Below are 13,287 nucleotides of genomic sequence, written 5' to 3'. Positions count from 1 at the left end.
TTTGCTTCTAGGGAGATTATATACTTACTGTTGTTAATCTCATTAATAGGCTTCCTACACTTGTTTTGTCCAATAAAACTCCTTTTGAAATACTCTTTCATGTTGTTCCTTCTTAAACTCATCTTAGAGTTTTGGTTGTCTTTGCTATGCTACAACCCTTTCTCATAATCAAGCTAAACTTGATCCTAGATCTCATCGATGTATTCTCTTTGGTTATCCTCATGGTGTCAAGGGTTACAAGTTTTTAGATCTCGAAACTAACTACATTTGTGTCTTGCGATATGTTTTGTTTCATGAATCCATTTTCCCATTCCATTCTTTTAATCTTCATACTTCTTAGCATTCTCCTGTTTCTAATTCACAATTTTCCTCTTCTGTTTTACCTTTCTCAATCTCTGATCCTACCACTTCTAATTCTTCATAGTTTTCTTCAAATTCTAATTCAGCTTCTATTCCTTCTTGTCCTTTGAGAAGATCCACTTGTGTTTCTCAATTACCTAGCTATTTGCATGATTATAATTGTAGTTCTGTTTCAGCTCCTACAGTCCTATCTCCTCTTGTAGGTAAACCTTATAACCTTTCTCATACGCTTTCATATTCCAAACTATCTTTTGCCCATTGAGCTTTTTCCTTATCTATTTTTGATCAATTTGAGCCCACTTTTTTTAAACAAGCTATGATGCATTATAGTCACTGGAGAGATGCAATGACAACTAAAATTGCAACTTTAGAAGAGAATTTAACCTGGTCTCTTATTGATTTATGTGTTGGGAAGCAGCTTATAGGCTATAAGTGGGTTTATAAAGTTAAACTTTAAGCTGATGGTTCAGTTGAAAGGTTTAAAGCCCACTTTGTTGCAAAGGGTTATACATAGTGTGAAGGTTTGGATTACTTGGAGACTTTTTCTCCTGTGGCTAAAATGGTGACTATTCAATGTTTACTTGCTTTGGCTACTGTCAAGGGTTGGTTTTGAACCAATTAGATGTTAGTAATATCTTTTTGTATGGTAATCTTGACGAATAGATTTATAGGACTCTTCCACCTGGTTTTGGCAATAAGGGGGAGTTTCGGGTTTTTCGATTACACAAATTGCTTTATGGATTAAAGCAAGCCTCTCGCTAATGGTTTGCTAAATTATCCTCTATCTAGGTTTAACATAGTTTTGTTCAATCTAAGAATGATTACTCTTTGTTTACTCAGGTTCAAGGTTCTTCTTTCATTGCTCTCCTTGCCTATATTGACGATATTGTCATTGCCAGTAATGATGCTCATGCAGTTTCTGTTTTGAAAGATTTTCTCAAAAGTTAGTTTAAACTCAAGGATTTGGGGCCTCTAAAGTCTTTTTAGGCTTTGAAGTTGCTCGCTCAGCTAAAGGAATTTTCGTTTGCCAAAGAAAATATGCCCTTGACATTCTTAAAGATACAGGTTTTCTTGGAGCTAAACCTATCAATTTTCTTATGGAATAGCACTTGAAACTGAATAATTCTAAGGGTGAATTATTATTTGATCCTAGTGCTTATCGACTTTTGATTGGTCATCTATTATACTTGTGTTTGACTCAACTAGATCTCACATTTTCAGTTCATACCTCAAGTCAATTCATGGCACATCCTCATGTTCGTCATCTTCATGCTGAACATCGTATTTTATGGTACATTAAATCCACACCTGATCAAGGCTTATTTTTTCCATCAGATTCTCCACTTCATCTCAACGCCTTTACTGATTCGGATTGGGTAGCTTGTTCTGGTATAAGGAAATCCATCACTGGTTTTTGTGTATTTCTTGGTACGTCTTTGTTGTCTTGAAAATCTAAGAAACAGCCCACTATATCAAGATCTTCTGCAGAGGCCGAATATCGGGCTATGTCTCTATAGTTTGTGAAATTACTTGGCTTTATTCTTTGCTTGCTGACTTTTTCCATTTCTCACCCACAAGCTGCTTTACTTTTCTATGATAATTAGGCTGGACTTCATATTACAATAAATCCTATTTCCATGAGTGCATGAAACACATAGAATTAATTGTCATCTCATTCGTGAGAAGATGTAGGCTAGATTACTTCGAACATTACATGTTTCTTCTGCTTCTCAGTTGGCTAACATTCTCACCAAGGCACTTGGTTTTGAATCATTTTCTTCTTTGTTACGCAAGATGGAAATCTTAAACATTTATTCTCCATCTTGAGGAGGAGTATTAGATGTATATAAATCACATGTTTTTATTAAGCACTTAGTTATTTTGTTCTTTTCTGGTTTTAAGTATGCACATGTAATCGTGTAATTTTGTGTTTCTGTTTTTTAATAACTTATGTTATAATGTATATAAACAGAACATAGTAAAGTGAATTTACTTTCTGGATGAAATTGGAATCAATTTCTCTTCTTGCAACCCAAGTCTCTGAACTTTACGATGTTCACGAAAAAGTTACAGATCTGATATTTTCCGAGGCATGCATGCAAGTCATGAAGCATAAGAGTGAGCGGTAAATATATAACATGCATATGATAAAAGTGTATTTGGTTGTCCTAGCTATCTTATATTGTCATGCATGCACGCGTGAAATAAACCTGACTAAAATGGAAAGGATACAACATAATTGATTCCACTTCCATTAATGAAACTCCCGATTATCTAACATGAATTCAAGAATATAACGATGATCATGAAAAGTAAAGTTAAATACTCGTATATAGATGCTCGTGTGAATGAAGATATAGAAAATAACACATCAACTAGTGGACCAAGAAGAGATTTTCCACGCATAACTTGCATGTGAATGATTAATGCTAGATAAAAGCAAGTGTAAGAGTTATATTACGAGACTCATCAGGAAATGTGGTAATGGTTGCATCAAAACTTGAATCAAAGGTTGAAGAACCAAAAGCAATTGAACTATTGGCAGTCTTCAAATGCCTTCAATTGTGTTCCACTACGGGTATTTCGTATATGGAAATAGAAAGTGACTGCTTGTTAGTTCAATCTTTGCAGCAAAATAATATGATGGATTCCATTCTTGGCAACCTATTTACAGAAGTACAGAGATTGTGTAGTTGTTTTGGTAGTTGTTCTTTTACTTATGTACATAAAGATCAGGGAAATATGGCAACTCATCAGCTTGCCCGTAATGCTTGAAAAGTTAAAAATATTAAGATGTAGTGGGATTGCATTTCAGACTTTCTTTCTTAACCTTATGGTTTAATAAATATTTGCAATTTTTAATCTCGAATGAAGATGCTTGTTTTTATTCAAAAAAAAAAGTATGCAAACTTTGCGTACCATTTTTAAAAAAAAAATGACGCCTACTTTTAAAAAGATAATTTTTTCCATTTGGATCTCAGATTAGTATTTATCTACTTGTTTGATTTTTTAAAAAGACTGCAAGATATTTACACACTCAAATATCATTTTTTATTTTTCAACAAGAGAAATGATATTTGGAAATGATATTGCATGCAATGCGCCTAAATTAGAACATATATCATTTTAGTGGATCAAACTTCCTAATTAAGGCAGTCATGTAGTACATGATTCTGAAGTCACCATAAAAACGAGGCATAAATATCGTACAACATCTAACTTAGCAATAGATCATCGAGACGTCGAGTCCCAACTAAAATCTTTAACGTCCATAGCAGTCAAAGTTTTGATCTCTGAACAACGTACATTCATGAATTACAAAATGCACGGGGACAGGACCACTTTCTGAATCATGAGGAAAAGGATATTATATACAAAAGTGATCACTAGACAAATTATGATCAAACAAAAAGAAAACAACTTATAATTAATTACTTCGTCAAAAAAACAGTATACATGATGCAAAATTGCACGTGGCCATGATTATGTTATTAATATTCAGACAATATGTTGTGTTTTTTGGGTGCTCTAGCTGTTAAAAGCATCATGATCTCTGCAATCAAGACCAGCTTAATTTGCCAATATTACCGGAAAAGATCGATGATCATGACTCAAGCTGCTTTGCCTAATAAATTCATCATGATCTTCTCCCCGGAATATTAGGCAAAGTTCTTGATTGTATAAGCAGAGACAAATGACAATGATTTATCATGCTAGCTAGCTAGCTGTATAGGGAATAAAGACCGGATTCCTTTAATTGCATGGGAGAGCTAGCTAAGGCATGGCTTGATGCTACGTAGATCAATAAAATCAACGTTCTCATGATGCTAGCTTTGAGTCTCCTAACTTATTCGATCAATGGAAAACTGGTCGGCTTATTCAAAGACGTACGTACGTCCATGGGCCTGTGACAAGGATCGCTAGATCCTTAATTTATTCCCCGCGCGCTCTTCGTAAATGTCAGATCAGGTATTGAGTAGAATGTAAAGTGATCGCTATAACGGCTGGGCATGTGCATCTTTGCAGCAAGTCGCCAGAAGAGCTCGGACTGGCCCATTAGACAGTTGCCCGCCTCCACAGGTACTACTCAAGCTGTATGGAAAATAATTTACTTACTAGGCTTTAGCCCGCCGGCCACTTGGTATATATGCTATGCCACAGAACATAGAAATTAATAAGAGAAATAATTTGTATTAAGTACTCATTTCAAAACGTATAAAAAAATCCATCATTTTTTTATTAGAATTTATTTATTTTTTTTATAAAAAATTTCTATAGAATTTGTCTATTTAGAATTTATACCTATCATTACTCAATTAATAAAGCCGTACGTGGTTGATTGAAGGTTGACAACCTTGCCTCTACGAGAGTAGGGACGGGGCCTTTTCTCATATCAGGTACTGTTCCGGTGAGCTCATAAATTCTGAGTGTCAGCTCGTTTGATTGCACGGCACAGGACATAATTAGAACTATTTTCACAATTAATTAATTAACAAAAGTTGTAAAATTGAGGCGTAAAAAGGCAAGTTTCTAATTATTTCCTAAAAATAATTAAATGCGTACCGAAATAACAATCCTACAAAAAGAATCTAGACAAAATCAGAATAAGATCCAGTCTAGCTAAATTTAGTTCCTAAATCTCAAATTTGTTGTAGTGAAAATTCAAAACGAAATATTTCTTCATCAAACCCAAATCCCCGCATCAATTATGGATGATGGCCAGCATTTACTAGTGTCTTCATAGGTTTTGAAGCCGTATCAGGCTTGAAGGATCAATTTGAGCAAATCGTAACTAGCTAGCCCCACTTAGGGCAAAGAATTCTTGTGTGGAACTTTACTTGATCATTTAACGAAGCACTCTAAGGCAAATAGTAATTATAGCACTAAAATTAATTTGTGGCAATCGACTACGGAGGCTGCTAAGTGAATATATATATATATATATATATATAGCAGTTTGTGTTAGGTTGCATGTGGAGACTAGTCTAAGAGTAGAAAAATCAAGAAACAAAGAGTTCGCTCGACTATCGTTTGACAGTGGGATCGAGAAAAGCTCAACCTGTAAATTCGCTCAAGTCTCGCTTGACACTAGGCTTGAGCAAGACACAAACCCTAGTTGTCACTCAAGCTACACTCTGCACATGACTGCTCAAGCCAATGTTCATTGATTGTTCGCTCGAGAAGTGCTTGACATGCCACTCAAATGAATGACATGTTTTTTGGCCAATTAGGGTTTCCAATGCCGTTTCTATATATATATATATATATATATATATTTATGTGTGTGTGTGTGTGTGTGTGTGTGTGTGTGTGTGTGTGTGTGTGATATTCTCACTTGTTGGTAAGACTTTCAGCATATTTTGAGTGAAAATAGTTGTTAAGTGAGTGCATATTGTGTGAGAGAGCAAAAAGCCCAAAATAGTGTGAGCTGAAATTGAATGATTGTAATCTCCTCTGATTAATAAGCTTTCTGTAGTTCTGTAGATGTAGGCAATTTTCCTAACCACGTATATTGTGTGTCGTATTTGCCTAATCGTGCTTGTTTTTACTTTGTTTGTCATCATCGTTGTGTGTGTTTTGCACAACAACTAGTATCAATAGCCAACGTCGGATTTGAAGGAGAACAATGGCTAGAGATAAAGTGAAAGCACCATCTTCCACTATTGAAAAAGAAGCCAAAGAGCATGGACGATGCTGAGTGGACCCAGTTAGATTGACAGTTTCTGGGGATTGTTTGACTAACCTTATTCAGAATAGTGACAGGCAATGTCAGTAAGGAAAGAACCATAGCAGATCTCATTGCATCTTTGTCAGGTATGTATGAAAAGTCATTAACGAATAACAAAGTGCACTTGATAAAGAAATTGTTTAATCTGAAGATATCAGAAGGTATGTCTATAGCTCAACACCTAAATGAATTCAATAGGATCACAAATCAATTGTCTTTTGTGGAGTTTGAGTTTGATGATGAGATAAAAGTGTTGATTGTGACGCTTCCAACTCCCACATACGGACACGTGAAAATCAAGGTGTCGAGATGATGACAACACGGATCACACATCCCATCATTAAGTACCAAGTGTGTTTATAAGTAACACATGTACAATAAAAATAACGCAGTGGAATAATAAAATCAGTCGACTAAGTACCAGTATCATGATAAAACCAAAATACATAATTAAAGACAGAAATAATTTTTCAATAAATAACCAAAAGCACCAAATCAATCATTCGACAGAGCCGCCTCCTCAAGATCAGCCTCATCATCTTCTACATCTAAATATATGGTACCAAAGATGGTACCGTAGGTAAGTAACAATCCAAAAAAATCTCAAGATAAAAAATACATTCATGTAATAACCAAATGTATGAACATGATGCCATATGCATATGTCCCAAAAATTCACATTTTTTCACGCAAGCCAAAATTTCATTTTGGTCCAAAACATTTCCTCGCCATTACCCATATAATGGCCCAAAAATCCAATCTTGTCATTTTCTCAGAAAATAGCCCAATAACCAACTATCAGAGTACTGTAGGCGGGAATTATAGGCGGGACTCTACCACCATCTCTATACGTGCACCGTAGGCAAGAATCACAAGTGAAATTCTACCACTGTCCCTATTTACTACCATCCCTACAAGTTTTCCTGTAGACGGGAATCGCAGGTGGGACTTTACCATCATTCCTGCTTCCCATCATCTCTACACATGCACCATAGGTGAGAAACACAAGCAGGACTCTACTACCGTCCCTGCTTACCATCATCCCTACAGTGACTCTCTATCCAACCATTCAATTAATTCATTTAAAAAAATACCCAAAAATCATTTCTCGCATAAAAACCTAGTTTTCAATATTCAACACATGTACATGCATGCACAATGTAATGCAAATGATATGACACAAAATATCCAACAATCCAAATCATCTAAATATAAGTAACTCCATCCTCAAATACATCCGACCTCCGACTTCTCGGATTCAGTCCGGCACAATCAACCAATCACAAATTATTGTTAAAGTAAAAATATATTTAAATCTTAAATGAAGTTTGAAAAATACTTACAGTGCTATAAAATGTTTTCTGAATGATCACGAAAAGCGACAGCAAGGCAATGTAACAGTGCAAAATGCAATATGGTCATGGGTCACAAAATATCCAAATTTCAATGGAGGCAAACAAAGATTAGGGAAAGATAGTATAAGGCTTAGAGATGTCAGTGAAACTAATGAAAGTGGGGGTTGACCGTGGGTGGTGGCACAACCAGTGGTTAAGCGCCAAAAAGTCTAAAACGGAAAGTGGGTTGGTTGAGTTTCACCGGTGACAGATCGGAGCTGGGGTTGGATGGGTTAGGTATCTGGAAGGCCGGTGATGATGTGGTGAAGAAGTGGTTGCTAACGGTGGAGGCACGGCGACGCAGGGAGCACAAAATCTTGCGGCTTGGGTGGTGCTCGTGGCGGTTAACAGCGGTATTTGGAAGGCTAAAAATGGAGGGTTGAGGTTGCTGGTGGGTGGGGAAGAGAATGGAAGCAACAATGGCAGTAATGGATGGCGCACAGCGGAGCTAGAAGGAAACGATGTCGTGGCTTCCAGCCGTGCGTGGCGGCTAACGGCTACACGAGGTGGCCTGAAAATGGAGGGGAAGGTTCACCAGCTGGAGGGGAAGAGAATGGGAGGGGTGGTGTGGTACACGGCGGCGTGACAGCGGAGCTGGGGGCTGACAGAAAAAATGACAAGGAGAGAAGGAAGGGGGACGTCACCCGGGAGAGAAGCAAGGGAAAAAGAAAGAAGAAAGAAAAGAAATAAGAAAAATCAAAAAAGGAGAAAAAGAAAAAAAGAAAAAAAGAAAAATAAAAAGGAATGAAAAGAAATAAGGTTCAATCCTCACATCTTGGGTCAAGAAACTGATCCAACGAAAACTATTTTCAAAACAGTAAATTAAATAAAATAATTCAAACGCAATAAATAAATAAAATAGAATAATAAAATCTAAAAACACAATAATTTTAAAGCCCAAAAATAAACTAATTTAAATTAAAGAAAAATTTAAATACAAAATAATAACAAATAACAAGAAAGTCTAATAAAATAATTTCACAACTTAAAAATCATAAAAATAATACCACAAAATTTACCTTTAATTTAAAACAAGAAAATCACTCATTATAATAATTTAAATAAAATCACTCAATAAAAATACACGTAAAATAAGGATATCACATTGATTTTGATGGTATCGCTGCTAAATAGTTGGGAGGTCATAAGGATGGTTGGAGGTAATTCAGTCGGCAAGATGAAATTGAACTACGACGACATACGTGACATGATCTTTACTAAAAAAGTATGTGGAAGAGACTAAGGAGAGTTCTCGGGTTCGAGATTGGCCCTGAATGTTGACAATCGAGGCAGAAAACATGATAGGTCAAGCTCCAAAAGTAGGAAGAAGAGCAAGATGAGATATGGGTATCAAATCACGTGCTGGAGTTGTGGCAAGCCGAGTCACACCAAGAGAAATTGCATGAATCAAGAAAGTGCTAAGGATGATGATGTGAATGTAGTGGCAGAAGAAATTCATTATGCCCAAATTCTTGTAGTGCACAGTTCGATTGATGATTGATGTTGGATTCAGGGGCTTTGTTCCATAGCACCTCACTTCGAGAGATCATGCAGAATTTTGTTACTAGTGATTTTGGAAAGATGTATACGGCTGATAGAGAGGCACTGGATGTAGTGGGAGTGGGTGATGTATGCATCACACTTCTAAGCAGGCGTGTGTAGACTCTACAGCAAGTTAGACACATTTCAAATATGAAGAAAAGTCTGATCTTTGTGGGATAGTTTGATGACAGTAGTTATGGAATAGCGTTCTCTAGAGGAGCTTGGCAAATCACTAAGGGTGCACTGGTTTTAGCTCATGGTAAGAGATCTAAATCTTTCTATTTAACATCAGGGTCTAGTGATGTGCAGGAAAATACATGAGTGCAAAAAGGCTGGCTTGTCTTGCGAAACATATGAGGAAGCCAAAAGTAGTCAGCTTTGTCGTTTCTCATGTAAGCCTTGAAAAGTTGTTTGAGGTTGCCAAGATTGGTTCGAGACTGGATTCTCTTAGTGCAATGGGAGTTGTGAGTCGCCTAGTAGATGTACTGACTAAGGGCGATGTACATGGGAAACTGAAGTTGGGCTCGACTTCAATTCGTCTTCAGGCTTGAAGACGGGATCTGTGAGCTACAAAGATGATAGGGCTTGGCTGGAAACAGTGACTGGCATATAGTGACCTTGTCTCCAAGTGGGAGATTATTGGGTTGCATGTGGAGACTGATCTAGGAGTAGAAAAATCGAGAAATAGAAAATTCGCTCGATTGTCACTCAATAGTGGACTCAAGCAAATCTCAACCCGTGAGTTCGCTCAAGGTGAATTTGACAGTGAGCTTGAGCAAAGCTAAACTCATTAGTTCGCTCAAGTCTTACTCGATACTGGGCTCGAGTGAGATACAAATCTTAGTATTTATTTGAGATGAGCTCAACACACCGTTTGAACCAATGTTCATTAATTGTTCGCTCGAGGGGTGTTCACACGCCACTCAAGTAAATGACTTGTTTTTTGGCCAAATAGGATTTCCAACGCCATTTCTATATATATGTGTGTGATATATTCTCATCACTTGTTTTGTAGACTTTTAGCATATTTTGAATGAAAACAATTGTCAAGTGAGTACATATTATGTGAGAGAGCAAAAAGCCTTTAAGAATGTGAGTTGAGATTGAATGATTGTAATATCTTTTGGTTAATAAAATTTTTATAACTACGTGAACATAGACAATTTGCCAAACAATATATATATATATATATATATATATATATATATATATATATATATATATATATGTGTGTGTCGCGTTTGCTTGATCTTTGTCATCGTTGGTACGTACGTGTGTTTTGCACGTACAATAGTCTATGGAGTGAGTACGTACTGGGCTACGAAACTACTGCATGCAGCTTTCTGTTACTGTGAACACCAATATCTAGGCTAATTAGTACTTTAATTTCATTTAAGATAATGCTACAATCACTGTTAGCAGCTACTGCTAGTTATTTAATGTGTTTTTTTTTTATTTTTTTTATATGTATTTTTTAAATACTTTTAAATATTTTTTTAATTCTCAACATTATTAAAAAAATATTTTTAATCACGAAATTAAATAAAATAAATAAATAAATAAAAAACAATGAAGCGGTACAGCGGTATCACTAGCATTATTCTAATTTCATTTATAGCTTCACGAGTTTGTTAAAGTTATGTGAGTGCATGTTGCGTACGTCGAAAGGTTAAGATCAACATGTTCGCGTCATGTCTTGTATGATGTTTCATTAATGTGGCTTTCATTGCCAGCATTAACAAACGACTGGCCTGTCTCGCTGCCGGTACAGCAACTAGCCGTAGATCTCTTGGTAGGGAAAGCTAGCTCTTCCCCTACAATATTGCCCGGTTTTTTACGCCAAACCTAACACATTTTCCGAACAGTCTTTATCATCTTGTTGGATTCCATCTCCTTAATAAATAGAGACTAAATCGATAGAGAAAAAGATGAAAAAGTCTATATTGGCCAGTGAAGATGTCATCATGCATGCACCTGACAGATCATAGGTGAGCACACAATTTATTTATGACAGCAACTCTCTCTCTCTCTTCTCTGAGCTTTCGGCTGAGGTCCTAAAATGCCCAAATCCAATGAACACTTGCATAAAGAATCTAACTACATTAATAAATAAGATTATATCAAACTAATTAACATATATATTGCGGCTGTGAAGGTCAGCTTAACAAAACGGTTCAGTGTTCGTCCTACAAAATGCCAGTTTGGTGTTTGATTCTGTAGCAAAGTCCACAGACAACCGTGGATTTTCCAGCCAAGCTATGTCCCTGTTCTGTCCGATGATCAGCAAAAGACAGCTTTCTTTCTCCTTCGATCAACGGTATATTTCTTCTGAACCAATCAGTACGTACCAAACACGAACACATAAAAATAAAATCAGGGCTGCTTGCTGCATGCATCTCCCTGGTTTCCTGGCTGGCCTGCAGCAACGTACAGTCATACATATATAGTTTTGAAAAAAAACACAAAACAAAACAATGGCACCTAGTCCTTGATCATCTACTTGTCTAAATCTTTTGCTGAGATTCAGCAATCTTTCTTAATCTATGATCTGGTTGTGTAAGTACTTAATTAGTTCAGTTAAATATTGAGCAGCTTGTTCCATGTGGGAATTGTCTTAAAACGAGATAGGTTCGGTGCATGAAACACATCCACGATGTGCTTAAAACACGTGTACACATGCAATTAAGAGCATGGGTCAGTAATAACAACAGACAATTAGGATAAAAACGAGACACGATATATATATATATATATATAAAGAGTCTAGACTTAATTTGACCGAATGTGAAAGAGTAACGTGAAAAAGTAATTTTATATATAATTATGAAGTGTATAAATATTTTATAATTATTTTGAAAAAGAGTATGATTATTATTAAAAAATTTATATTTTTTACATCAATTTTGTATTTATTTAATTACATAAATTTAATTGCATTAAATTTTATGTAAGTTCAAAATAATTACTTGACGCTTCCGCACTGATCACGACTGTAACTATCATTCTTTAATGTTAAATGCTTTTGTCAACTAATTTAAACTTGCATTTTGGAGCTAAACTACCATCACAATCTCCATGTTTGGTTTGTGACAAGTTATTTACAATTAAAAAATCACTATTTATTATGAGAATTGACTCATTTTAATTAAAAAAAAATGATAATTTTTGTCTCAAATAACTAGTTACATGTAATAAACATTTTTATTATAATACTCTTACAATTTTCTTGTAATTAGATTATTATGGTAGCAGGAATTTTTGTTCATCTATCATATGCAATTAATTAAATGCCCTTAATATATGATTAAGAGCATAACATATGCAAATCATGAACTGGATCCCTTATAATATATAGTCGAACGACCACTTTAATTTGGTGTAGTACTCAAAGCATGAGGTTGCAATATTCTGTAAAATAAATAAATATAAAAGGAAAAAAAAAATCAGATTTGAGTTAGGTGCATGAACTCGGTCATAGCTGGACGTAATTTGTTACCGAGTTATGGGTGAGTGGTGACCGGCCATAACAATATTAAGGAGCAGAATATTAAGGGTCTTGTTGATCATGCGATTTTCAAGTATGTCTGTTGCATGCCCTAATAACCTACTACTAGAAAGGTAAAATTCGGAGAATGTGGAGGATGCCTTCAATACTTAGGCTGCATTTGGATGTTAAGATCTATTGGTTGAGCTAAGTTGTAAATAGTATTATTTTGTAGGTCTTATTAAGATGAGTTTAACTTTTGTAGGTTGAGATATTAATGGGTTTAACTTTTTAAATTGAAATGTATGAATTAGTAGGTTGAGATAATGGCCTTTGGTTATGCAAAAGATTGAGATTGCGAGATGTTTTAGTGGAATCGGATTCATCGTTGTCATGAATTGACTTGCATCAAGAATTTGTTGACTTTGGTTTCTTTGGAATTTTTGGGAGGAGATCAAAGAGCTTGCTCATGAGATCAACACTCGTTTTAGGCACATTTTTCGCGAAGTGAATATAGTAGCAGATTTTTTTGGCAAAAAAAGGTTCTCATGGAATTAATTCAGAGTTCAATGGTTCAGAAGTTTTACAAAGCCGTTTGCAAGGTTTGATTCGTATGGATAGTTTGGGTATGCCTTACATTAGAGAGAAATGAGTTTTATTTGTTTAGAGATACTTTTGAGATTTTTTATGGAGGGCTTGGTCAGATTGTATTTATTTTAGCATCTGTTTCTCTTTAGTTGTTTAGCACCTTGGTTTTGGGAGTTTTTGTTTCATTTTGT

This window comes from Carya illinoinensis, chromosome 16, assembly GCF_018687715.1.
Source record: "Carya illinoinensis cultivar Pawnee chromosome 16, C.illinoinensisPawnee_v1, whole genome shotgun sequence".
Lineage (NCBI taxonomy): Eukaryota > Viridiplantae > Streptophyta > Magnoliopsida > Fagales > Juglandaceae > Carya > Carya illinoinensis.
The sequence above is the reverse complement of the archived record's forward strand: the minus strand, read 5'-3'. Positions refer to the sequence as shown.